Here is a 27,174-nt window from a genome sequence, read left to right as displayed (position 1 = left end):
CCACACGGTGGCATCGTAATGGAAAGGGACAAGATTCAGCCTGGGATTTTCAAAGCCATCTCCCAGATATGGGTGCCCAGTTCCCATTCATTTTAATAGGGTTGGGTGTCCATATATATCCCTTAGGCAAATCTCAGCCTGTTTTAAGTTTATTTGCTTCAGACTTTGTCATGTGGCTTAATTTAAGAAAGGGGAAATTCAAAGGGGAATGGTCAATCCTTAGTGTCCCTGAGGCCAAAGGACTCTTCCCTCAACCTCCCTGCTATCCTCCCCCCGATGCTGCCAGCAGAGGGGGAAATGAACTGAGCAGGTCTCCCTTTGCAGCCCATTCCCACTACTCTTCAATCCGCAGGTGGGGCAGCTGCGGCGTGATGTGAAGCACGCTCTCATTTCAGGACTGGCATTCTGATCCCTGCCAGCCACGGAGCCGGGAGCCAGACTGGAGAGAGGGATCCCAGGTTTCCAGTTCTCGTGATTTTGTCCTGAGTCTCATGATCATTGTTTTCCTTAAAGTCCCAGCTCCTGGAGTCAAGTGGAGATGTGATGACTTCAGCCTTCATTCTTGAAGAAAAAGTAAGTTTCTAGCCTGCGTGGCTGTGGAGAGCGCTTCAAAATGGGACCCCAGTGCACCCTAAAGCCTGGGGTCCTGGCTGCCGGCCCGGGGCTCTGCAGCCTCCCCTGCAGTCAAGTGGAGATGTGATGACTTCAGCCTTCATTCTTGAAGAAAAAGTAAGTTTCTAGCCTGCGTGGCTGTGGAGAGCGCTTCAAAATGGGACCCCAGTGCACCCTAAAGCCTGGGGTCCTGGCTGCCGGCCCGGGGCTCTGCAGCCTCCCCCAGCTGTGGCCCACTGGCCCCAGCCTGGGGCAGTGAGGGGTGCAGACAGGGTGCAAACGGGCAAGAGCTCAGCACCCCCACCTTAAAAATTGTTCCAGTGCCACTGTGCTGGGATATTTTTAAGTCCTGGTTAGAATGTACGTGCAAGAACGGGAATCAGAATTTCCTGACAGATTTCAAGATTTCAAACAATTTGGCCCAATGCTTTCTTTTCTAATTAAACCTGAAAAGTTCAATGAAAGTGACTTGGATTTGTCTGTATTTCAGTGGATGGGTGTTGAAGATTTCGAAATGCAGCTCATTCAGTTAAAAAGCTCAGAATTGTGGGCATCAAAGTTTGGAGATCTGCGGAGTGCTTTTGAAGCTACGGAGAGAGATCATGGGGCCTCTATTCTGACCTGCTGGACGTCCCTGCCAGTGAAATTTAACTGTCTGAAAAAAAATTGCATTTGCAATGCTTTCAGCATTTGGATCCACATACCTGGGTGAACAGCAATTTTCACACATGAAATCTGTCCTCTGTCCCTCTCAGAGCCAGTTAACAACAGATCACTCAGAAGCCTGTTGGCAACTTAAAGTATCCAAATACGTGCCAGACATTGGAAAACTCAGCAAGGAAAAGCAAGGGCAAGGATCGCACTAAACTGATAAGATCTGCATTTTAATTTAATTTTAAATGAAGCTTCTTAAACATTTTAAAAACCTTATTTACTTTACATACAATAATGGTTTAGTTATATATTATAGATTTATAGAAAGAGACCTTCTAAAAACATTAAAATGTATTACTGGCACATGAACCCTTAAATTAGAATGAATAAATGAAGACTCAGCACGCCACTTCTGAAAGGTTGCCGACCCCTGACCTAGACAGTAGATCAAATAAACCTCAGTCCACATCAGCCTCTCAGATGTACTTTCCACTCTTGGCCGGCACAAAACTGACTGGTTTGTCAGCATCTGGATGAGTTCAGAGATGTTGGGATCTCTCAATTTCAGATGCGGTCCAATGAAATCATCAGCTCTTATGCAAAAAGAATATTTCATAGTGAGTGTGAGATTCGAACCCATATGTATATAGAGATAATGTTTTAAAAAAAATACTGCAGTATTCCACAGGCCTAGCACTAAGCAGTGCAATGTCAGAGCTGTGAGTTGGCGAGTGTAGGGCCATTACTGCAATACAGTTCTCTGAGGGAACACAGCAACAAACACGATCCTGTACATTTTGCATGAACATCAGTGATGTGTTCAGTTGTCTCACCCCTGGGGGATGCAACGTGCTGCTGTCATGTCTGCAGCAGTGCAACCTCAGGCTGTGGTTTCAGCAGATAAAAAAAGACCAGACCTGGCTTGTAGCTGGATGAGCCCTACAAGGAAATCCCACGTGCTCCAGAAGTGGTGTTGATGACTGAGCCAGGAGACACTCTTCCCGGCTATCTGGCTCAAAACCAATGCCCTCCCATAGTGCTGGAGGGCACCGTGTTACCCAAGGTGCAGTTCTTTTGATTAGAAATCAAACCAAGCCACTGGCCATTTGGGGCCAATAGCACTTTTCAAGTATGTCCTGACCCAATAACAGATTGGGTAATTACCTGGGAAAGCCAGACACAGCATGGTGGGATGGCTTACCTGAGCCAGAGGCAAAGCCTAGATTAAAACCCACCTGTTTCTGTCTTCCAGTCTCGTGTCTTATCCATGTAGCTAAAGGCAGGTTGTTGCCAAATGTAACCCTGCCATTTCAAGCTGGTAAATCCTTCTTCACTTCCTCTTCCCACTGTGTGGTGTTGCAAAATGGCTGGTGTGTTGCAGTGCTGGAGGACAGCAACCCCTGTTTATACACTTTGGGATCCTTTGGTGTGAAAGGTGTTATACAAAACCAGGGCAGTGCTGTATGCACGTACGGCTTCCATTATGGTAGCTGGCAGTGCACTGGGACCAGCACTGGAGTTTATTCTTTGATTCTGCTCCTGGGATTTCATCTCTGCCTACCTTAGCCTGCAGTTTCCCTAGCGCCTTTAAGAAAGGTTTATTACCTCGTAGGATATCTCCCCCACGTAACCAAAAAAACCCCAACCCCTTCTTAAAGCCTGAAATGACTGATCTGCCCCTACTTGATGTTGTTACTGCATTTAATTACTGTGCGTGAACATGAAGAATAATATTTACACTTAAAACACCCAGAACTACAGTTGAGCTGTTCGTGGGAGGTTCCCCACCCACATTATAAAAGTTAATTGAAAAGTTGGCAAGGAACAAAAGCTACTTTACCTACTTCAGAGAGGCGGAGTGGGGGAAATAGGTACTTTGGGGATTGGAAGATTAAAATTAAGGATTCATTGTCTAGTAATTTTACAGTAATTAAAGCCATTCACGTCAATGTATGCAGAATTAGATGATGAAAGGAATCCACTCTGGACTGATCCATAACCCGTAACTTTAAGGATTCTGAAGATGAAAGCCATTTGGAAAATTCCTGAGTGATTTTATATATAAAGTGACTGGCATCCTCAACTTCATGCTCTGGGATTTATTTCTTCCCGAGTGAGGTGAAGGTCAGACACGCTGCTCTCCTTCTGGAAGCAGAGAGGGAATGGGTGTGTGCCCATTGGCATTCTTGCCTGGAGCTTTACACTGCAAGGCTGAGGGAGGCATAAAGGAATTTAATTAGTTCCAGCTTGCTTCTATTAAACCGCTTTAGAGGGAGGGACAGGAGAAAGAGTGTAATAAAGGGGGTATGTGATTGGCTTGCTAATAAAGACACATGATCTTTTTCTTTGGACAAGAATGGACTCGACCCAAGATCAGAACTTTGTTCCACTATAAACCTGCCATACACAGCACCACAAGGCTCTGCAGTTAATTTCAATCTGTTGTGTTTTGGGTGTTTACTATGTTTTGCAGGCTTTTCCACATTCTGCAGTAAAGATCAGGTCTTCACCAAACTCTCTCTACTCCACGCACTTGATTGATGCGTAAGAAGAAACATATAGTGATTGTTCCCTATGTGTTGCCCACACTTAGTGCGGTACAGGACCTGAGGAGACATACGCCCTCCCACAAAGGGATGACTAAGACGATGGGGAAAAATAATATTTTGTCTTTACATACCCCTTGTCAGCCAAGGCTCTCAAAGCCCTTCACAGAGGTGGGTATTATCCTCATTTTACATGTGGGGAAACTGAGGCACACAAAGGGTAAGCAACTGGCTCCAAGTTACAGACAGTCAGTGGAAGAGCTGGGAATGAAACCCAGGTCTCCCAACTCACAGCCCTTTAACCCAGAGCCTGTACTGGCTCACAAGACAAAACACTGAGAGAGCATGTGAGGCAGATATATAAGTGCACAGCTGCTTCTTTTTGGGCGGTTGGAACACAGGTAAGCAGAAGCTACCTGAAAGAGAAGAGGGTTGGCTCTCGTTACACTAGGAGAGAAAGGCTGTTCCTAATATAAAGAGCCATACTGAGGAGTGGAATATTTCCAGACTCCAGTGGTTCATCTTGCCCACTATCCTTGTCTCCACCAGTACCAGCTACTTCAGAGGAAGGGTAGAACATGTGTCTTAGGTAAAGGCAGAGGAAACTGAACCTCTCTTGCACATCTGTGTGCTAACAGCCCCCGTTTCCTGGAAAAAAACATCCACAGTAACAAGACCTTGAAAATCTTGGCCATCTTCAATAAGGCAGCATCCTGAAGGGTTGCGAAAGTGAGCTTCCAGTCCAGTTCAGCTGGAGTTTTGCTTAATAGACAGTAGGTTTGGCCTTTCAAAAGCTGAACCTGTTTTATTCAGGCACCAGCAGAGAGAGGAGAGGCAAGATGATGAGTGGGTAGGCTGCTAGCCTGGCATATGGGGAGACAGGATTCAACTCCCTTCTCTGCCACAGACTTCCTTTGTGATCCTGGGCAAGTCATTTAGCCTCTCTGGGCCCCAGTTCCCATCTGTCAAATGGGACTAATAGCCCTGCACTACCTCACCAGGGTGACATGAGCATGAATACAAACACTGTGAGGTGTGTGGTATCTTGGATAGAGAAGATGGGTGAACCCTACTGGGAATCCAAAACATGCCGTTCGGACTGAACCCTGCTCCTGGAATTGCTGGGGTGCAGGCAGCTCATTGAAGAGATTACCCCAGCAGTACCTTTTCCCTGCTGAGTACACAGTGCAGCTTTGCAGGTGGGAAGAAATGCAGAAAGGACAGGACAGCCCAGCATGTGCCGAAGGCATCAGAGAATTAATGGCCCTGCTGTGGAGAGTGAACTCCTGGACAAAAAGAGCTAAGGCCTCACCTGACAAGCAGCACCCTGGAAGCAGTATCACGGACACACGGACATTAAGGGAATTGTTGGGATAGATTCTGGCTGTACAGTTTACATTCCCAGAGAGAGAGCAGGGTGGTCTGGGATACAGCTCGTACTGTTAATGCTGCAATAAAACACCGCAGCCACAGCATACCACGAGCGCCTTCCTACTGAATGAAGCTCAACCTCACCCGTCCGGCTTGTTGCACTATCTGACACGGCTGTTCTGAGCGATTTACCAGGGGTGCTGGAAAAATTACAGGCACAAAGGAAAAGTTGCAGAGGCTGTAATTTTAAGGCCTCTTCCCCGCCCCCGAAGAAAGTAAGTTTCCAACTTTTTTTTCGCAAAGAGCCTTCAGAGTCTGATCCAAGTATGGCTGCTTGGCTAACCCGGCATAAAGGAAATAGGGTCCAGTTAAACAATTGCAACAGCGAGCCCGAAATGTCCACCTCCCACTATCTCGTTCACATCAAGACAGGCATTGACTCAAAAGGCTATGTGGGATCCTTTAAGTGCTAAGACGAAGCATGGACAAAGCCACTCCACAGGAGCGAAGGCACTTTTACAACTGTGGGCCAAGTTCGACCCTGACTTCTGTGGTGTTGCACGGGCAGTATGTCAGTGCAGATTCGGGCCATTGTTTTGCAGGGAGGACAGTTTTCAGGGAAGAGCTCTTGACCGATTTATTCTTTCCAAGTGGGACTTTCCTGCCTGGCTGTACCTCTGGAATCCCCTAGTAATCGGGACCTGGCACTCACCTCCCCCTCCATCCTGGAGGGTGAACGCATGGCTCTCTTGTTGAGCTGTTGAACAAACTTCCTGGTAATGGGGGCTGTGGAGTGACAAGCCTTGTGAATTAGTGCTGGCGACTCGCCAAATACCTCTGCGCTGCTTGGCCTCTGACATGCCCAGGGTCCAGATGGGAGTTTAGCTCTCCCACTTTACCATCTGCTGTTGCATTAATGGTTAGACATAAACCTACTAATACGGAGCTCAAGCTTTGGAATGTCCCGATCTGGAGGTTTGGGGCAAAACAACAGAATTTGTAAGCATGTCCCCTTTCCCTTCCTCAGATGCTGTTACGATTGTCATATTTGAGGGAAGCCTTTGTCAAATAACGTTTGTCATGTATGTTGTGGGCCGGATTTTCAAAGGTCCCTAGCATCCGCAACTGGCACCAGATTTCCAGGAATGCTCAGCTCTTTTGAAGATCTAGCCCCCTGCCTTCCATCCCAGAGGATGTCACTAACTATGTAACAGATAAAATGTGCCAAGAGTGGCAGTGATTTGGGAAGCCTCAAGATCTGGGTGCCTAGCTTGGGACACCTTAAAAGGGCTGAGCATCCACCCTTTAAAAATCAGCCTCCTTTAAAGCTGTGTCAAGCTGGGCAGCAAAACTCACTGGTTGCTTTTGAAAAATTAAAGGCTGTACAGAGAGCTGGACAGAATGGATCAGACATGGCAGGAATGAAAAGTGGCTGCTTTGTCTATTGCACACACTGATGGCATTCTTTGTGTGTAACAAATTAACTTTACCTGTACGCTGCCTTCTATCAGAGGATCGCAAGCATCTTACAAACCACCCCTAAAGCCTTAATACTCCCTGAGAGGTAGGCAAGGCTCATTGTCCTCAGTTTACAACTGGGGAAACTGAGGCAAAGGGCAGCTGTGTCATTTACATAAGGTACTCCCTTCAAATAATTGCCAGTCCTCTGTGAACGTCTCTGCTGTCTTTACAGTCAGACAATAAGCGAGAAAGGAGATGAACTGTGGAACAGTGCAAGCCACAGGGTATAAAAGGCACCCCACAGCGTTCCTGAGGAATGCAGAAAATCTTTACAATTCTTACCAATATTTTCCCACTCCCCCTGGTGCTCACTAATCTTTATGGAGTTTACATTCCCTATATCATATTTATGACCAGAGATCAGGCGGGGATTAGAACCAGGGTTTGTGAGCTATTCACACAAGGCCTATGCTTATCTGAGCTAACAGAGCCACTCCCCCACTGTGACCACATAACTGCTGTAGCCCAGGCACCCACGCTACCACTTACCATGCACGCTGGAAGTCAGTGCATGGCCCTGCGCTAAAATGCATTTATGTGCTGTCCTTCACGTCACAAGACGCCTCAAACTAAGAGCACCATTAAGAAGATCATTAACCAAGAGCAGTTATGGCAGCAAACATATTTCTATAAGTTCACTTCTCCACCCCTTTCATTCTTCCTGGTACTTAATGTTCTCATTTGCATTGGTGGCTCTGACAGAAGGTTTCTCAGGGTTGTGACCCAAAATTGCGTTGTCAGAATGTTGCCAAGGGTTGTGTCTCAGCTCCGGTCCCTGCTCCAGGTGTTGCGACCTCAGGTTTGGCCCAGCTGCTCCTCCATCATGACAATGGGGGCGACTGGGCCCAATTTGAGTGAGTGGCCCGGCAATCCCACCTGACAGGTCGCACCACCACTCACACAAATGTGGCCCAGCTGCCCCCAGTGAGGAGGGCGGAGCCAAACCTGAGCAGCACTGCAACCCTGGAGGTTACCACGCCCAGAGCAGGGTGCAGAGCCCCGCCAGCCCCATGGGATCAGAGCCACCACTGTGGGATGAGTGTGGGGCAGACTCTGCAGTGCCTCCAGGGCGTCCCATTCCCAAGGGGCAGGGAGGGAGCCGACTCCCCCTCCAGGATCTCCCACTACCCTGGATGCAGGCCCAAAACCTCCATCCCACCTATTTACTGGATTGCAACAGGCCATCCCCCACCCTAGGGGCAGGTCCCAACCCCCTCTTCCTGTGTGTTTTCCCCCTCTTGACCCTCCCCCCGACCTCTCTACTGGGTTGTAACAGGCCATCAACATTTACAAATAGGTCCTGAGCCCCAAAAGTTTGAGAACCACTGTTCTATCATACCCCCTTCTCCTCCTTCCTTGCTGCAGGGTGTGGCGTGCAGTGCCCAGAGAGCCCCAGGCCCCAGTCATCCCTGGCAGGCCTCATTTAGTGAAGCCACAAGGCTGCTCTAACTTACACTTAAGTTCGAAGTGTTCCCCGATTCTTCATTACTCATCCCATCCAGTGATTAACTAACGGCACAATAATCTTAAATCATTTAATCTGGTTTACCTAATCTGCCTCGCAGGTTACACTGGATGCAATATATATTTAGAGGTAGCTATGGTTCAGTGGTGGTGAGATGACACAGTCCAAAATGCCCACTGGGATCCTCCAGGATGAAACATGCGCTCTCAGAGAAATATTACAGCTCCTCTCTCAAATGAGAGAGTCTCATTAACCACAAATACTAAGGGCGATATCCCAAAGGAGGCAATCAGTTCATTTTGGATCCTCTGTTAGGGGGGAAAAAAAAATGCTACCAAGTGAGAAAATGCAGTGCATGCATGACAGTAAACAGAAGCTATAAGGGTACATTCCTGGTAATGTGCAAGAAGCAAAGCAAAGCATTTTGCTGAAGATTAGAGAGAAGAGACCCCAGCACAACTGCCTAGAAAAAGTTGTAAATACATTTAATGTGAACAAAGCAATTGCTGCAGTGAATGTAAAGGAGTTCAGGCGACTTTCTGGAAGAGGAGGGGAATCCAGGATATGGTGAAAAGGCAGGAAGTTGGATTTAAAATTAACCAGTTTATATGGTTAAACTTTCCAGACCAGGGGATCCTGGCCTGATGTCTGTTTGTAAAGCACCCTACAGTGCTGAGAGCAGTATATAAATTATACAGTAACCACAAAAGGTGGGGGTCTGGCTGGTTATATGGCCTTGGCCTGTTCTGAAACTGGTTTATGTTACGTCTTGACCTTGATTTTAAAGAGAATTCTCTCAGTAAATCTACTGTTAACATGACATCAAAGGACTCCTGGAATCCTACCTGCTCCTGATGGACACTGTAAAACATCACACACTGATCCCTCTGTGTTTATTACGTCTTGGATTGTCCCAGCTTGACTCTTCTGGAACAGGGCCATTGAAGAGTAATCTGGTGCCATGGATGAGAGAAGTCTTAAGGAACAGACTTTCTACATGCATGTAGGGGGGCTAAGTTACAGCGTTTTAAGAAGTCAGATGCACAGTTGCCATGACGGTACAATTGATATGGCTGTACTCTCCATGTAGAGCGTCTTTCCAGTGCTTGGAGTCTGCTGGAGGCAGCTACCATTTTGTGAGGCACAATGAATGCAGCATGTTAGAGAGGAGACATGCTCTGTGCTCTCTTATGGAGGCTTTTCTTTTGTTCTTCCTTGCTGCACCACATAACTGCATAAGCCATTCAAACAGTTGGGGTGGTGTATAGAAAAAACACTAATTTTTAAAACATCAGACCCTGTATCTCTGGATTTATCAGACAGTGCTCCTTGGTTTGACGGGGACAGTGTTAAACTAAAATAAAACTGAACAGTCCAATGTCTACTAGGCAAGAGCTGTTTGTTTATAATACAGTCAGCTTCAGGTGTTCTACGGTCTAAAAGCAGTGGGTTAGGATGGCTCGGCCAATCGAATGCTGAGAACAATCAGATTAGCATTAATTGCTCGTGGTGAAGGTATCTACAGTAGGTATATTTCTCAACTATTTCCTGCCATTGGTAACACAGGTCCTGCTCAATCAGTGTTGGGAGCCCCAGTGTAGACAGGCTGCCGTCTTCAACCCCTGCTGCTTTAGATATTAAAGCTGCGGCAATGGAGAAGAGAAAGGGGAACAGAAATTTCCGAGCATGCTTTCTTTTCCAAATTTGCTCCCCCCCCTCCAGGTATAAGCAGCTATTACAGCCCACAAAGCCCTCTCCAGTCCCCCCAAAGGCTATTGTTTCATTTGTAGCAAGAAAGCAATGGGGACAGCTGCAAACAGTTCTCCAGTGTAAAGGTTACAGGTGTGCCCTGATATTCCCCCTCCGCCCCTCCCAGCGCGAGAGCTGATGTCAGCAAAAAAGGCCTCCAGGCCCTCAGGTGACAGACTGATGAATGACTTGCCCCATCAGGGCTGGCAGATCCTTTGCCTGGGGGGCAGCAATGAAAATCACATGCATTTTTGTGCTCTGAAATCACTCCCCCAACCTGGCTGCCACTGATAGCCCTGCAACTCAGGTTTTCCTAATAAACCAGATTGTAAAGACGGGGGTATCAGGAAAGGACACCTCCTCCCGCCCTCGCTTTCGGTGTATCTCCAAGATAAGGTGCATCAGACTCACCATGGAATTTCTTATTTCCCACCCAGATGACTGGCACTTTTCCCAGCTATTTCATGGCAGTATGAGATAGTCGTTCGGGAGAAGGACTAAATTTGTCAAGTAGGAGTAGGAGCCCCTAGAATTAGTCACCGCTACAATCATTTCCTTCAGATCCTGTGCAAAGCTGAGAAAACAGCTTTTCTTTTTGCCTCAAACACACCTCAGAGGACTCAGTCCTGCAGGTTGCTGAGCACCCTCCAGTCCCCAAAAAAGGCAGAGGGAGGGGACAGCACCTGGCACAACTGAGCTGCAAAAGCCCAAGGCCATGTCTATACGTACTATGCTGCTGCAGTGCATGTGGTGACGATGCTCTGTGCCGAGGGAGAGAGTTTTCCAGCCCCTCCGCAAGTGGCAGAAGGTATGTCAGCAGGAGACGCTCTCCTGCTGACATCACGCTGCTCACACAAGGGCGTATGCCAGCATCATTCATGTTGCTCTGAGGGGTGGTTTATTCACCCCCTTGAGTGGCCTAAAGGATGCCGGCATAAACTGCAGCGAAGACATTCCCATACCTCGTGCAGGGCTGAACCATTGAGTCACCTCCCGTCTGAGCCTATTTGTAGATTGTAAAGTACCCTTTGCTTAAAATGAAGGGGGCCTGATCCAGAGCCCACTGATGTCGGCAGGAGTCCTTCCAATAACTTCACAGTGGCTTTTGGCTTCGGCCCAAACAGCTGGTCTGCAGTCATCTTCCATCCTGAAGCCCCTCACGAGCTAAGCACCCCGAGCGTCCCTTTTTGATGAAAAATGGGCAGATATGGCCCAGAGGCACAGAATTACTCTTATTTTAAACCTGAGCAAACCATCTCATAACGGTTGTTCTTCGAGATGTGCTGTTCGCGTCCATTCCAATCAGGTGTGCGCGCACGCCGCGTGCATGGGAGCCGGAAGATTTTCCCCTAGCAGCATCCATCGGGGCGGTCTGGGCACCCCCTGGAGTCGCACCTTCATGGCGCTCCATACAGAGCCCTGCTGACCCGCCACCCCTTCAGTTCCTTCTTGCCGCCTACTCCGACAGAGGGGAAGGAGGGTGGGTATTAGAATGGACATGAACGACACATCTTGAAAAGCAACAGTTACGAGCAGGTGAGTGACCGTTTTTTCTTCTTCGAGTGCTTGTTCATGTCCATTCCAATCAGGTGACGCCCAAGCCCAAGTTCAGGAGGCAGGTTCGGAGTCGTCCACTGTTTGGAGCACTGCTCCTCTGAAGGCTGCATCGTCTCTGGCCTGCTGATTGCATAGTGCATGGTGAAAGTGTGTATGGAGGACCACGTGGCCACTCTGCAGATTTCCTGGGTGGGAACCTGTGCCAGGAATGCCGTTGAAGAGGTCTGAGCCCTGGTGGAATGCGCAGTGATCAAAGGAGCAGGCACCCCTGACAGGCTGTAGCTCTCACGGATGCAGGACGTGATAACTGAATCCATTGAGAAGAGACAGGAAGACCTTTCATTCTGTCTGCCACAGCCACGAATAAGTGCTCCGAGTTTCAGAACTCAGAACAGTTTCGTTCTCTCGCTGTAGAAGACTAGTGCTCTGCAGACATCCAATGAGTGAAGCCTTTGGTCCCTGCCGCTCGAGTGCGACTTAGGACAGAGCACTGGGAGGAAGATGTCCTGTTTGATGTGAAACTGGGAGACAACTTTCGGGAGAAACGCCAGGTGAGGTTTGAGTTGGACCTTGTCCTTATGGAACACTGCGTACCAGGGCTCTTAAGTCAGGGCCTTGAGCTCAGACACCTTCCTGGCTGAAGTTATCATTACCAGAAATGCCACCTTGTATGAGAGATGGAGCAGGGAGCATGTCACCAAAGGTTCAAAGGGCGGTCCCGTGAGTCTGGAAAGGACCAGATTGAGGTCCCAAGTCAGAACTGGCTGCCAGACATGCGGGTATAGCCTGTCGAGCTCTTTAAGGAAAAGACTGACCACAAGGCTGGCGAAGACTGACTGGCCCTCTGCACCTGGATGAAAGGCAGAGACAGTGGTCAAGTGAACCCTTATTGACATGGACAGCCCCTGCTGCTTGAGATGGAGGAGACAGTCTAATATAAGTGGTACAGAGGCGAGCGTTGGGGATAAATGATGCTGCACTGACCAGACTGAAAATCTCTTCCACTTAGCAAGGTAGATAGCCCTGGTGGAGGGCTTTCTACTGCCCAGAAGGACTTGCCTAACTGAGTTTGAGTAGGAGAGCTCCATTGGGTTCAGCCATGGAGCTTCCATGCTGTGAGGTGCAGCGACTCGAGGTTCAGGTGTTGGAGACGGCCATGATCCTGAGTTAGTATGTCCAGGAAGAGCGTCAAGGTGACTGGAGCTATCATGGACTTTTCCAGGAGTGATGTGTACCAGCGCTGGCAGGGCCAGACTCAAGCTATCACTCACCAAAGCTGCTTCCTTCTGAATCTTGAGGAGCACCTTGTGAACGAGCTGGACGGGCGGAAACGTGTATAGGAGATGGCCTCCCCCTGGGAGGAGGAATGCGTCTGCGATGGAGCCCGGGCTGTGATTCAGGAAGGAGCAAAACTGCTCACACTTCCTGTTGCGTTGCGTGGCGAACAGGTCTATCTGGGGAAAACCACACTGACGGAAGGCTGAGTTCGTGATGTCTGGGTGAAGGGACCACTTGTGGCTGTGGAACGACCTGCTGAGATGGTCCACCAGCTCAGTCCATGCTCCAGGGAGGTACGATGCTTGCAGGTGTATCAAGTGCTCTACACGGAAGTCCCACAGCATGAGGGCTTCCTGGCGCAGGGGAGAGGAGGGTCCACCCCCCCCGTTGATATAAAACATCACCGTGGTGGCGTCTGTCATACACATCTCCCTGCTAGGTGTGCTCAGAAAGTCTGGCATGCCAGGCGCACCGCTCTCAGCTCTCTGACATGGACGTGGAGAGCGAGATCTGACTGAGACCAGAGGCCTTGTGTTCTGAGGTCTCCCAAATGTGCCCCCCGCAGCCCAAGTCTGACACATCTGTCACTAGCGAGACGGATGGCTGAGGGTTGGTGAAAGGGACTCCTGCACATACTATCTGGGGGTCGAGCCACCACAGGAGGGAGCTGAGTACCTGGCGAGACAGGGTTACAATCCTGTCCAAACTGTCCTGGGCTGGTCGATATGCGCCAGCCATGATTGAAGAGGTCAAAGTCTGAGTCTGGCATGCTGTACTATGTAGATACAAGTTGCCATGTGTCCTAGAAGTTTCAGGCAGTTCCATGCTGTGGTGGTAGGGAACTGTTTGAGACCTCGAATAGTGTCATCCAGGGCTCGAAATCTCGCTTCGGGAAGGAATGCCCTGGCATGTGTTGAGTCGAGTACCGCCCCTACAAATTCTATCCTCTGAACTGGGGACACCATTGATTTCCCCTCGTTCAGTAGCAGGCCCAGTTCATCGAAAGAAGCTCTTATGAAGGCAACTTGCAGGTCTACTTGAGTCCTGGATTGGCCCTTGATCAGCCTGTACCTGTCACCTGCGCAGGAATGCGGCCACGACTGCCATGCACTTGGTGAATACTCGAGATGCTGCTGACAGGCTGAACGGGAGGACTGTGAACTGGTAGTGGGTGTTGTTTACCACAAACCTAAGGTATTTTCTGTGGGACAGAGTTATTGCTTTGTGAAAGTACGAGGGCAGCATACCAGTCTCCTGGATGCAATGAAGGGATAACCGAAGAGACCATGTGGAATTTGATCTTCTTCAAGAACTTGTTGAGTTCTCCCAGGTCTTGGATGGGCCTGAGCCCACCTTTGGCTTTCGGTATTAGAAAATACTGAGAATAGAAACCATTGTCCTTCTGCTCCTCTTCCACTGCTTATGTACATGGCAGTTTATCTTAAATGCAAGAAACCACCATGCAAGACACTGGAAATAGGATTCAAAAACACAGCTAGTGTAGATCACATCTCTGATCGTGCTTCTTGGGAAAGGGTTTAAATCATTCCAAAACAGAGTGGCAAAGATATTTGAATGTGCTGCCAGTTTTCAGTGAACCCTCACAATAAAAATCCCTCATGTTGTAAGGAGAATGCTAACTGGCTACAATTTTAGCTCATGACTCAAGCAGAATTTTAGAATTACTTTAAAAAATAATAAAATAAGAGGTTTTAATGTCATGGCTGATAAAGTAGAGATAGCACTTTTAGATTAACTAAGTAAAGTTTAAAGTGTTATTGAAAAGAGAAGTTTTCCTATAGAAAACAGCATTCTGTATGCTTAGATAACAGCTGGCGCCATAAGACAAATACAGGACAGAGCAGATTCCCTGGCATTCATGGGTTTTTGTGATGGTTCCAGGAAACAGAAGAGTGTAATGAGACGTCACTTGGGAAGACATCACATTAGGGCACAGATGAAAATTAATTGGGGGAAAAAACCCATTGAGTCAACATCTTGAAGTACTGTATATATAAATACATAATTGTGTACGTTAGTACCTCATCCTGAGCTTTCATGCCTTAGGTATGTGACACGAATAGGAACGGAGAAGGGCTGAACCGTGTGCCAAGTTCTATCAGCTGCTGAGAAAACACAAGTTCTCCTAAATCCCTTCAAGAGCAAGCAAGCTAACGGGAGACATTGTGGCATTTGCTCTGTCCTGCTCAGATACATTGATGACCAAGACACTTGTCTTCTGCAATCAAGTTTTAGACCTGAAATTATAATTTTAAGAACCAGCTAATTTGGATTTTGTTATATAAACTTTTCAGAGCCTGGGAGGTTTTAACTTGAAACAGAGGGCCAGAGGCTCAGCTGGTATAAATGGTGTAGCTCCACTGATTCCAGTTGAGAGACTGGTGAAAACTGGGGATCTGCCCCCTTGTTAGGATATAAACATTCCCCCATCCAGACATTAAAGCCTTTGGTTAGGGCATGAGAACCAGAAGATTACACTGACTGGTCTATTTTTTCCTCTCCAAATGGAGGGAAGCACAATCCAAACAAAATCTCCAGAATAAATAGTGAAAAGGAAGTTAGGTTTTTAGGCCTTTCCATTTTAATACTTTCAATGTATTCCTAGGAATAGGCAAGGAATTTTGCAAAAAATTGTGATTTTTACCTCATTTTACTCTTTAAATGAAAATACAGCACAAAATGGGAAATAATTCCATCACACACGTATCCGTTTTGTTAACTAATAGGGTTGGATTATGTTAACCCAGTGGCAGTGAATAAAGAAAGCTTGCCTTGTTTACTGATTGTCAACGTGGCAAAGGATAGGTCCTATTCAAAGGTCCTTTACTCAGACGGAGGGAGTTTTGCCTGAGTAGGGATTATATGGTCAGGGATTATGTAAAGAGTAGTTATTTTAACAAAGTCCTTTAGAGTCTTGGAAAAACCCTGGTTCTCTGCTTGTTCCAGATGAGTTTGGTCATTTTATAAATGTCACTGCAGTAATAAAGAATGAGACACTTTATAGAGTGAGTTATAGTTATTTCAAACAGTTTTAAACATGCGTAAGAGGCTAAAATCCAAAGAACAACACAGCTTGCATTAGAGGATCTTGGTTACCTCCCACCACTGGAGAAGTTCTATCCCAAGGTTTAAAAATGAGTTTCTGTCCCCACAGGATCCTGGTTTAATCTTTTCAACAATGAATCCGCCTGGCTGGCAGTGGTTGTGAGGATTAGGTATTATGAGACATTTATGAATGGGGACGATTAGTCAGACAGCTACCAGAATGACTTTACATAGGATTATTAGGGCAATATCTAGGAGTGGAGGAAATCAGGAAAAGCCAGATGCCATACACAGTAACATCTTTAACAAAGCAAAACAACCAGCAAGCAAATAATGACCCATCATATTCCATGTAGAACAATGAAGAAATAGATAAACACCACTGTCCTGATTATGCTTTAATAGAACTGTTACAAATAATGGACCTGATTTTTCCTCTCAACGATGCTGCTTTTACAGTATAAGTCCATTGGCTTCAGTGCAGTCCCTCCAGGTTTACACTAGTGTAAGCAAGTGCAGATCAGGCCCATGAAGCAATAAAGAGCATTGTTGCTACTAGAATCACTTCAAGCTTTTTTGGTGGAATTGTACTTGAGCAATAAGCTGTGTAAGAATCTGTACCATACGGTTGCTTTTCTGCATATGCAGTTCCTACAAGCAATTGCAAAAGGGAGGGATAGTGCATTGGGCAACAGTCTCTCAAATAAGCTGTGGCCTATACTGGAAAGAGAGTGTGAGAACCCCAGATCTCAAATAGTTGAAAATGGTGTCCCCCAGATTGGACTGATCTGGACAGGAATTCTTGGGGGTACCTTCATCCCAGGTTAGCTCTGTGACAGTAACTTGTATTCAAACAGAGAGAACACCCCGGGTTGTCTTTGAGAAGGCAGGACTGAAATGATCACAGATGTTGCAAACAGGATGTTCCCACTTGCCTTAGTGCCGAATGCGTGTCACTGCAGCATGAACACACAGGCATGTGAATGGGAATAAAGTGGGTGTACTCCGGCAGCCTCTATCTGTCATCAGCAGAGCAAAGGACCCCTACAATTAAGAGCACAGGATCTGTCTAGTTTTGGCATCGTTCATTCCTAATGGCTGCTGCCACACTGAGTATACAGACGTAGGTGAAATAAAACCTGCACTCAGCATGATATATCATTTTTATGCAAACTGCTGAGAAGAGAGGTATGCTGCACTGGAATGTGACAAAGTGTCACTCCTGTAAATCTTCAAAAGCTTTGGCAGTTGGAATGAGACTGCCCCAGATTGCTTTGCTGTTAGGGTATATTTATTTATTTATTTAAAGTAAAGAAAATAGCTTTGGAGGGTGAACAGTAAAGATAGCCACAGCTCAGATGGCTAAGATGACAAACTCTGGGGTCCTTATCTATTCCTCTTCATCCTGCAAAGCTGGGCCGGCAATCCTGCAAGAACGGCTACGTGTAATATTTTAGCAGATCTGGTCCTGGCCCCAGGAGATCAGAGACGAAAGAACATGGAGAGTGAAAAAGTAACTGATATGAATAAGTTCAGGTCTAAAAATTTGGCAAAGGTTTGTTTGTTTTTTATACAGGCGAAGAGAAGCTCTTATTTTATCCAGGCTCAGTGGGTCTCTACACTATGGGTCGTGCAAAGAGTTGGCCTCCTCCGGATAACGGCAGCCCTCATTTGCATAATACCTGAGCACCTCCCATTACTCACAAATCAGTCTCTTCTCTCTTCGACACCAGCTCCTTCAGACATGGGCCTTGCAAATAATAGGTGGTGGGAGATATTTCAGTCATACCTCAAAATATAATTATCCCCCAGCCTAGAACATTCATCCTAACAGGGTTTCTAGGAGTCTGAGCAAAGGGGCTTTTTAAAATTTAAGTGTGTGTCAGAAGGTCCCACATCCAAGGACAGGATGAAAGTGGGTCCAAAAAAAAAGCATCCCGGGAGCACCGTTGTCATGTGCAAATACAGAAAAAGTATTCCCTAGTCACATGTCCTGTAGCTGTGGGCAGAGTGTCCTGCAAAGAGCCTATTCTCCACTCCCCATGCAGCTAGTTACTCCTTTGACACAGCATTTAGTTAATCATAGATAGGAAGCAAACCAAACCCCTTTGCTGAAGCCCTGCAAGTAGAAGAGATTATTCAGGCACCCTGTGAACACTTCTTGCATTTACTGTGCTCTAATTAGGGCCAAACTCCCCTCTCATTTACTTCCAATTAGAGTTGCACCAGACCAGTGTAACTGAGAGAATAACTTGGCCCTCAGCATACATTACTGGCAGCTGTGTCTTGTCCCACTTCCAGACACATGTACCAGGCCACATTCCCTGGTGAAGGGACAAAGCTGCAGCTCCATTCACTTCAGTGAAGTCGAGCCCCTTATACCGTGAGCTATTAAGGAAAGCTGCAGATACCCAAAGTACTTAGATGGCCCACACTACTGTAACGTCTCATAGCCTTTAATGTAGTCAAATGCCAAGGAAGCGCTATTAGATCCATTTTAGAGATGGGGTGTGGAGTCACAGGGAGAACTGAGCTGCCCAAGGCAACACAAGGTGTCTGTGGCAAAGAAGGGTACTGAACCTGGGACTCCGGAGTCACACTTTGGTACCCTAATCAGTGAACCACCCTTCTTCTGTATGCCTGCTCTAATATATGCCCATGACAGCAGGGGCATGGAGTCCCGCAGATTAAGCGCTATACTAGGAGCCTGGAGGCCTTTATTATTTGTTAAGCACTTACAGTGGGCTCAGTCCTGTACACTCCGAACCCAAAAAGCTTCCAGTCCAGAGGAGACCAAACCAAGCCGAGTTCTTGGGCAAGTCACTGCAGCTCCCTGCACCTCAGTTTTGCCATCTGATGCTTACTCACCTTTGGGATGTGCTTTGAGATGTGCAGATGAAGGGCTCTACGTAAGTGCTACAGACAATTTTATATGATTTTGTTCAGCCATCTTGTCAAATCTCTATTAAAGGCCACCAGCATCAAAACATATCAATGGCTCCTCAGACCCAGGCCAGTTCTTGGCAAGACTTAAAGAAAGGATTTATCATCTTAGTTCAAGCAGCAGGGATTGGAGGAGCAGGTTCTGAACCTCAGCTTGGCTTTACAAATGGCCTCAGGCAACCCAGAGTGGGCTGAATCACCAGCATCCCAAAACCCACAATGGAGATCTATATCAGCACAGGGGCAGAATTCCAAAACAGACAACCGCACTCAAAATCAGTTAATATCATGGGAAAATACAACACCGAGCCCTGTGGGAATAGTGAGCTCATGTCCCTAGCAGGAGGCACAGAACAGATTCATCCCACTTAGAAGTATCTCAAAGGACACCTTCATTTGTACCCAAGATACTTAATTACTGAGGCTGTGAAATGTTTAAGCATTCGTTGACCATAACAATGCAACATATTACACAAATCCTAATCATCAATAAATATGCACTAACCTGTTTAATTAGCCCACAGCACTCCTTCGCAATTGCAACAAGTAGCTAACACCTTTAGATCTTCGAAAGCTTCTATTCTAACCACGTACTCTATTGGAAACATTGGGAGTTGTGAAGTAATCTCTCTCCTGTTGACATGGCCAAAAGGAGACCTTGGAGGGGTGGGTGAGTTCTTAGCACTGGGTATGTGTACTTGACAACACTCAAGTCCCCTGCATGTAGGGGAATCCCTGGGTGAAGTAAGGCTGCCAAAGCTGGTTTTGTATCATCTGGTTCCCTCCTGGTCTATGTAAGCACCTACAGGGCATTCCTGGTCAGGCTGGGGATGGAAGGAAGTGCTCTGCTCTGGCAATCCTAGGTGGGTGTCATGGTCTCTAGCAGAACCCTACAGCTGGGGTGTTGGTGAACACAATGTGAATATTATCATAGGACCCCTTCAAAAATGACGTCCGAGGTGCAGGACCACACTCTAACCCATAGTACTGCCACCCCAAAATGTTTAAAAAAATCATGACTTGAGTCCCAAAAAGTCATCAGATTGGTTTAAGAATCATGAGATTAAACACAAACAAACTCTGGAGCCTTTTTATTTACCTTTTGGGTTTTGAGCTTTAGGGTGCACTCTGATCACGTTTTCAAGCTTTTCTCCACAACTGTGAGGACATGAAACTTACTTTTAAAAAATGGAAGCTGAGAATCTCATATAATCATGGGGCTCCAGGAGCTGGGGCTTAAAAAAAAAAAAGACAAATCCCAAATATCACAAGATGTGTGATAAAATCACGAGCATTGGCACCCCTGGGAGGCTGCTCCCTCTTCCCCTGCTCATCAGTTGAGGCTAAGCCTCCTTGTGAATTAGCTTTTTTTCCCACTACGGATTCACTCTAGTGGTCTCTCACACCAAAATTAAACCCGATTTGGCCATAGGGCCTTTGGCTCCTGGCCAGGACATACATAGCGTTTCTCCTTCATTCACTCTTCCTTTCTCTGTTTCCCTCCCCTCAGGGAGAGCCGTCTGTTTCTTTTTTCTTTTAATTCTAGATTTTAACTGATTACAATCATCTTCTTTCAAGTTGTTACACTGTGGCCTTAGGGATCAGAGAAAAGTACAAATTATTTAAGAGAGCAGGGATGGCTGGGGTGGGGAGGGACATTTTAAGGTGCTTTGTTCGGTTGAGACATGAGAAGCAAGATTAGCCTGGCAAGGACTTGGAAGGTGGGGGAAGAGGGGGAATTGATATTTGGATACAATGGGTAGGGCCCTACCAAATTTATGGTCCATTTTGGTCAATTTCACGGTCATAGGATTAAAAAAATCGTAAATTACACTATTTCAGCTCTTTAAACCTGAAATGTCATGGTGTTGTAATTTTAGGGGTCTTGACCCAAAAAGCAGCTCTGGGCAGGTCACAAGGTTATTGCGGCAGGGGTTGCGGTACGGCGACCCTTACTTCTGCACTGCTGCTGCGGCGGCGCAGCCTTCAGAGCTGGGCGCCCGGCCAACAGCCGCTGCTCTCCGGCCACCCAGCTCTGAAGGCAGCGCAGAGGTAAGGGTGGCAATATCGTGACCCCCTAAAATAACCTTGTGACCCCCCCGAAACTCCCCTTTGGGTCAGGACCCCCAATTTGAGAAATGCTGGTCTCCCCCATGAAATCCGTATAGTATAGGGTAAAAGCACACAAAGGACTAGATTTCACAATCCATGGTGCGTTTTTCATGGCTGTGAATTTGGTAGGGCCCTAACAATAGGAAAGCCCATGATTTTGGGGTCTAGGCTGAGTCCCGGGCAGGTGCCATAGTGCTATCTGAGGAGCTGATAGTGTAAGCGACCCCACGGCAGGGACAGGCTGCGAGGGCTATGGGACACTGGGCCCCTAGATGGCTGGTATGGGGCTGGCCGTACCATACGCTCAGAGGCTGTGCTGTGCGTGCTCCATACATTAGACCCTTCTGCTGCTAGCCCTGAGTGGGGTCCCAGCAATGCTCTCGAGGGGATGACTGACTAACGGTTGCAATTACCCTCAGCAGGGTGGCTTCAAAGGTACTAATCGAAGGGATAAACAAACCTATGGGCAGGCCCAGGCAGAGGCTGTTCCTAAATTACACTGTGCAGTAGGGGGTGGGTGGGTCCTTAATTCTGTGCATTTGTTTCAGTGTTACCAGGGGAGGTGGGTCTTGAATATCACCCTAAAGTGTGTGATGTAATTTATGGGCAGCCCCTGTGAAGGTGGAGCTTTTCAGGCCTAGGGCCAGGGATAAAAACTCTAAGCCACCCCGTCCCCAGAGGCCATAGCATGCCTGCGTGCAGACCCATGGCTAGAGTCCAGTCCCTTTGGCCGCCACCCATCTCCTTCAGGCCAACCCACATGGTCCCCCTATTTGCAGGCCATTCCCAGCTATCACCTTGCTGCAGGAGGCTGCTTCCCAGCCCAATTTTCAGCTTCTCTGTCTCAGTTCCGAAGCTGCCTGGCCTCCACTCCACAGTCATCCCCCAGGCTGCTACCTCCAGCTCCCATAACACCCACCTTGGCAGCTCTTCCCTTCCCGGTACTAGGGATTATGGAGCTCTCTGCTAGTTGGCTGTTAACAGTATCTGGTAAAGAGCCCTTCAGCTGGAGATGGTCCGCACAGGGTCACCAGAGCCAATCCCCCTCACAGCCCCACCTTTGGGAAAGTTGGGCTCTGAAGCTCAGACTTCTCTCTCAAAAGGCCTTGAACCAGAACGAGGTGTCTGAACACAGCCCAGTGCTGGGGAATTTTGGATTCAGATTGAAATCCACCCCTGCACTCCACAACATGGGATAAACAAAGAGCTCCTGGCACACCGAGCTCGGCTGAGATGAAAGACATTTCTGGTGACTAAAGGGAGAGGTGTTACTGTGTACCCACTACAGGGGTTAATGGAGAAGAGGTTACTGTACCCAGAACTATCATCACAGGACTGGCTTCTCCAATCATTTAGGGTATGCCTACATGGCAATAAAACATCCATGGCTGGCCCATGTGAGCTGACTGAAGCTGCAGGGCTATAAAACTGCAGTGTAGATGAGCAGGCTTGGGCTGGTCCCCAAGCTCTGGGACCCTCCCCACTTCCAGGGTCTCAAAGCCCAGGCTGCAGCCTGAGCCCAACCATCTACACTGCCAGAATGCTCCCCATAAATCACAGAGCTTCCTCCTCACGCTTCTAGGAGCCTCTCAGACGAGGCCGTGTTCTGCTTGTTACCAAATCCAGTCAAGTCTCCTTTACATTGTACCTACATTGACATCTAATAAGGCCCGCTGCCCAGCATAAATGAATTGCCCAAAAAACTCAGCCATTTTCCTTGAAAAGCTGGCAAGGGAGGAACTCCTTCCTACCCAGCCACCCTTCAGGAGTTCTGCTCCCGGGGACCCAACAGATCTACTGCCCCAGGATGCCTCATGGGCCCTGTTGGTTTCTGGGAACCGGCCAGTAACCTGTAACCATCCTAACATATTACAGGTGGTCTGACCCCCTATCAAACACCCCCTTCTCAGTCACACCTCCAGCAAGCAGCGGGAATCTCATTGCTGGTGCTATCTCCACTGGACTCTGACTTGTCATTTTCAAATCGCACAACTTCAGGTCCCTGGCTGGATGGCAGGCCCCAGAATACACTGCTAGCAAAAGGCCTTGTCATAAATATAAAGGGAAGGGTAACCACCTTTCTGTATACAGTGCTATAAAATCCCTCCTGGCCAGAAGCAACATCCTGTTACCTTTAAAGGGTTAAGAAGCTCAGCTAACCTGGCTGGCCCCTGACCCAAAGGACCAATAAGGGGACAAGATACTTTCAAATCTTGGGGGGCGGGGCTTTTGTTTGTGCTCTTTCTTTACATGAAGAAAAGGAGTACTTGTGGCACCTTAGAGACTAACCAATTTATTTGAGCATAAGCTTTTGTGAGCTACAGCTCACTTCATCGGATGCATACTGTGGAAAGTGTAGAAGATCTTATTATATACACACAAAGCATGAAAAAATACCTCCTCCCACCCCACTCTCCTGCTGGTAATAGCTTATCCAAAGTGACCACTCTCCTTACAATGTGTATGATAATCAAGGTGGGCCATTTCCAGCACAAATCCAGGGTTTAACAAGAACATCTGGGGGGGGGGGGGGGGATAGGAAAAAACAAGGGCAAATAGGCTACCTTGCATAATGACTAAGCCACTCCCAGTCTCTATTCAAGCCTAAGTTAATTGGATACATTGGATAAATTGGATAAATGTGATATATGCCACACATCCACCAATGTGATATGTGCCATCATGTGCCAGCTATGCCCCTCTGCCATGTACATTGGTCAAACTGGACAGTCTCTACGTAAAAGAACAAATGGACACAAATCAGATGTCAAGAATTATAACATTCATAAACCAGTCAGAGAACACTTCAATCTCTCTGGTCACGCGATTACAGACATGAAAGTCGCTATTTTACAACAAAAAAACTTCAAATCCAGACTCCAGCGAGAAACTGCTGAATTGGAATTCATTTGCAAATTGGATACAATTAACTTAGGCTTGAATAGAGACTGGGAGTGGCTTAGTCATTATGCAAGGTAGCCTATTTCCCCTTGTTTTTTCCTACCTCCCCCCCAGACGTTCTTGTTAAACCCTGGATTTGTGCTGGAAATGGCCCACCTTGATTATCATACACAGTGTAAGGAGAGTGGTCACTTTAGATAAGCTATTACCAGCAGGAGAGTGGGGTGGGAGGAGGTATTTTTTCATGCTTTGTGTGTATATAATAAGATCTTCTACACTTTCCACAGTATGCATCCAATGAAGTGAGCTGTAGCTCACGAAAGCTTATGCTCAAATAAATTGGTTAGTCTCTAAGGTGCCACAAGTCCTCCTTTTCTTTTTGAGAATACAGACTAACACGGCTGTTACTCTGAAACCTTTGTTTACATGGTTGTTCTCTCTTGGGACTGAGAGAGGCCAGACAGAAATCCATCTTCTCCAACCCATCCTAATCCAAGTCTCCAATATTGCAACCAGTATAAGTAAGCCAGGCAAGCCGGATTAGTTTATCTTTTGTTTTATGTGAATTTTCCCTGTGTTAAGAGAGAGGTTTATTCCTGTTTTCTGTAACTTTAAGGTTTTGCCCAGAGAGGGATCCTCTGTTTTGAATCTGAATACCCTGTAAAGTATTTTCCATCCTGATTTTACAGAGATGATTTTTACCTTTCTTTCTTTTTTTTTTTTTTTTAATAAAATCCTTCTTTTAAGAACCTGAATGATTTTTCCATTGTTCCAAGATCCAGGGGTTTGGGTCTTTGATGATTTTGTAACCAAATGGTTAGGATATTATTCTCAAGCCTCCCCAGGAAAGGGTGTGTGTAGGGCTTAGGGGGATATTTTGGGGGAAGATGTCTTCAAGTGGGCTTTTTCCCTGTTCGTTTAGAACGCTTGGTGGTGGCAGCATACTGTTCAAGGACAAGGCAAAGTCTGTACCGTGGGGAAGTTTTTAACCTAAGCTGGTAAGAATAAGCTTAGGGGGTCTTTCATGCAGGTCCCCACATCTGTACCCTAGAGATCAGAGTGGGGAAGGAACCCTGACAGGTCTAGAACCTGTGGCATTTGATAAAAGCCCGGCATAAATAGTCACGCCTGTGAAGACCCCAAGATAAATCTCAGCAGAGGAGGGAAGAAAGATTTGCAGGGGTGGATGGGAGGCAGCTAGAGGAACAGAGTTACTTTTGCAAACCTAAAGGCTTGGGTCCAGCCCAAATAACGTTGAAGCATGCCCCCTCTCTCCCCCAATTGCCTCCAGAGTTGTTCAGCCCATTCCTAATCCCAGGGAACACTTCCTGACCCCCGTACGTTTCCTGGTCCCATGGAGACTGTGGAATGGTCTTCTCCCCACCACTGCTGCTGTGGGGCACGTACTGGGTGATTTATCACATCAGAATATGCCTGGGGAAGGGACTCCCGTGACTAGGGTTTATTAGGGCCAATTAAACAAAACCAACCTTTCCAACAAAGGAGAGGAGATTAAAAAGTGCTGTGATGACTCCGAATGACTCCTTTTCCTTCCTGTCTGTGCCTGCCAGTCCCTCAGGAGCTCCCTGCATTATTAACAGAGACGCCCAATTAGAGCTGCTTGGAAAAAAACAAACCAAAACAATAATCATTTTACAAAACTTGTCTCCCTGTTTTGCAGTGACATTTCACTGCACTGGACATTTTCTGACTAGCTCGGCTGTTAAGCCTTAAAACTAACCTCCATAGGCAGTTGTCCCGAATGGGATTCCAACACTCCATTGAGAGCAGCTGATTTGGCTTTTGTGTTGGTTTAGTTCACGCATTAAGTCTGAGATTTGTTCTTTGAAATCTACTGCGGCTGGAGAGCTCAGATTAAGAAATAGGATGGCCCTGATGTTCAGAATTTCATGCGCATTCATGATGATTGTGTGGCATTTACAATTTACAGGTGGAAGTGCACGTCTCTTGGTGCTTGCATAATTGCCTGCACACTGTTCTAAAAGTCTGGGCCACAGAGTATAAATATTCTACTGGCGTAGGAAACACCTAAAGCGTTCATAAGACAGGTTTCAGAGGACGCAGCTATGGAGATCACTTTAACATCAGCCAGTCTGTAAAGCTGGCTAGCATCCTTCTCCCTCTGTATTCCATGGCTGGGAAACCCAGGGTGCATTCTCCCCATCAGTGGCAGCCAGCCTTGGGCAAGACAGCTGGCATTTTCACTGCATTTGGGACCAGGAGATAACTGGACGAAATAGGAGGGAGGAGAGAACAGTCCCTACAAGCCTCCAAATCTATCATCACAGCAGGGATGGACTGCGGGGGTGATTCCTTGCAGGGGTGGGTGGCGATGTGACAGTCAAACCATGTTCAAAATTGCCTTCTTGACAGGGTTCTGAAAGTCTCCATGAACTCATTCCATCTGTCCTTATATTCCCCTACACCCCAGTCTACTCTCCCAACTAGCTTCCATCACCTCCCAGGGACTCCCCACAATAGGCAGGCTCTCTTTCAGCAGGCAACAATTCCTCTCTCCGATCCCAGCATAGCCTTCCTTGGAAATTTAGCCTACAGCTGTTTCCAGTGCTACAGATCACCGCCCCTCCCCCTCCACTCCAGAAACTAGCCTGCAAGCATGTTTCCATCTTTGCTGCTTTTCTACTTCTACAAAAGTGGAGCATCATCCCTCAAGTCACAGATAGAGAAACCGAGGCACAAATTGGTTAATTGACTTGTCCAAGGACATGCAGCAAGTCAGCAGCACAAGGGGGATTAGGCCTCTGGCCTCTACCCATCTACTGGGCCACATCTCTTCACATCTCACCTCTCTTGTGTACTATTATGCTCCTGCCCCTTTCTGGCTGCAAAAAGGGCTATATCCAGCCATAGCACACCCCCTCTTCTTCCCTTCCCACAGTGTGTTTTGATACCGGGTAGGAAGCTCAGCATATCACAGCGGACTTTGTATTACACGACTCTGGGACCACTTGAAAGGAAGATCGCAGGCTTCGTGTTTATGTAAGCAGCGCAGGCCAGCCTGGTGAGGAGGGTTGCTATCTGACCCACCACTCACCCCGATCTCAGCACCGAGCACATTTTTGTCTGCTTCTTCCTTTCAAAGAGCAATGACTTTTTACAACATTAAACACCCTCCTGCCTCCCAGGTCAATAATTCTTTCCCTTTCATCACAGTTCCCATCAACTCTTCCCTACACCGAAACCCAGGACCCTTCCACTCTTCAATAGCACAGTTGGCTGGTGCTGCAGCATTCCTGTTAGCATGGAGCTGTATAATAGGGGTCGCTGTTTACGGCCCTTCTCCAAATCAGTCTTAAAAAGTGCAAGCTGCCTGCCTGTGCAGAGCAGCCACAGCTATTGCAAACCAGTTCCCGCAGC

At 47.2% G+C, this 27,174-nt stretch overlaps 1 long non-coding RNA gene across 3 annotated transcripts; it reads right to left on the bottom strand.

Annotated features, from left to right (window-relative positions):
• Nucleotides 1–1,577: 1,577 nt before the first annotated feature.
• LOC140896835 (uncharacterized) lies at nucleotides 1,578–27,174 on the bottom strand. Of its 3 annotated transcripts, none has more exons than XR_013634521.1 (3): nucleotides 25,266–25,440; nucleotides 19,862–19,997; nucleotides 1,578–1,859 (listed from the first exon to the last, which is right to left on the bottom strand). It is a non-coding gene; the product is annotated as an uncharacterized LOC140896835 (long non-coding RNA). The 3 variants fall into 3 exon arrangements; XR_012154611.2 differs by lacking the exon at nucleotides 1,578–1,859 and adding an exon at nucleotides 25,517–27,174 and having other exon boundaries at nucleotides 19,839–19,997; nucleotides 25,266–25,361; XR_013634520.1 differs by lacking the exon at nucleotides 1,578–1,859 and having other exon boundaries at nucleotides 19,839–19,997.

Source organism: Lepidochelys kempii, chromosome 13 (assembly GCF_965140285.1).
Source record: "Lepidochelys kempii isolate rLepKem1 chromosome 13, rLepKem1.hap1, whole genome shotgun sequence".
Classification (NCBI taxonomy): Eukaryota; Metazoa; Chordata; order Testudines; family Cheloniidae; genus Lepidochelys; species Lepidochelys kempii.
This window is presented reverse-complemented; position numbering and strand designations above follow the sequence as displayed.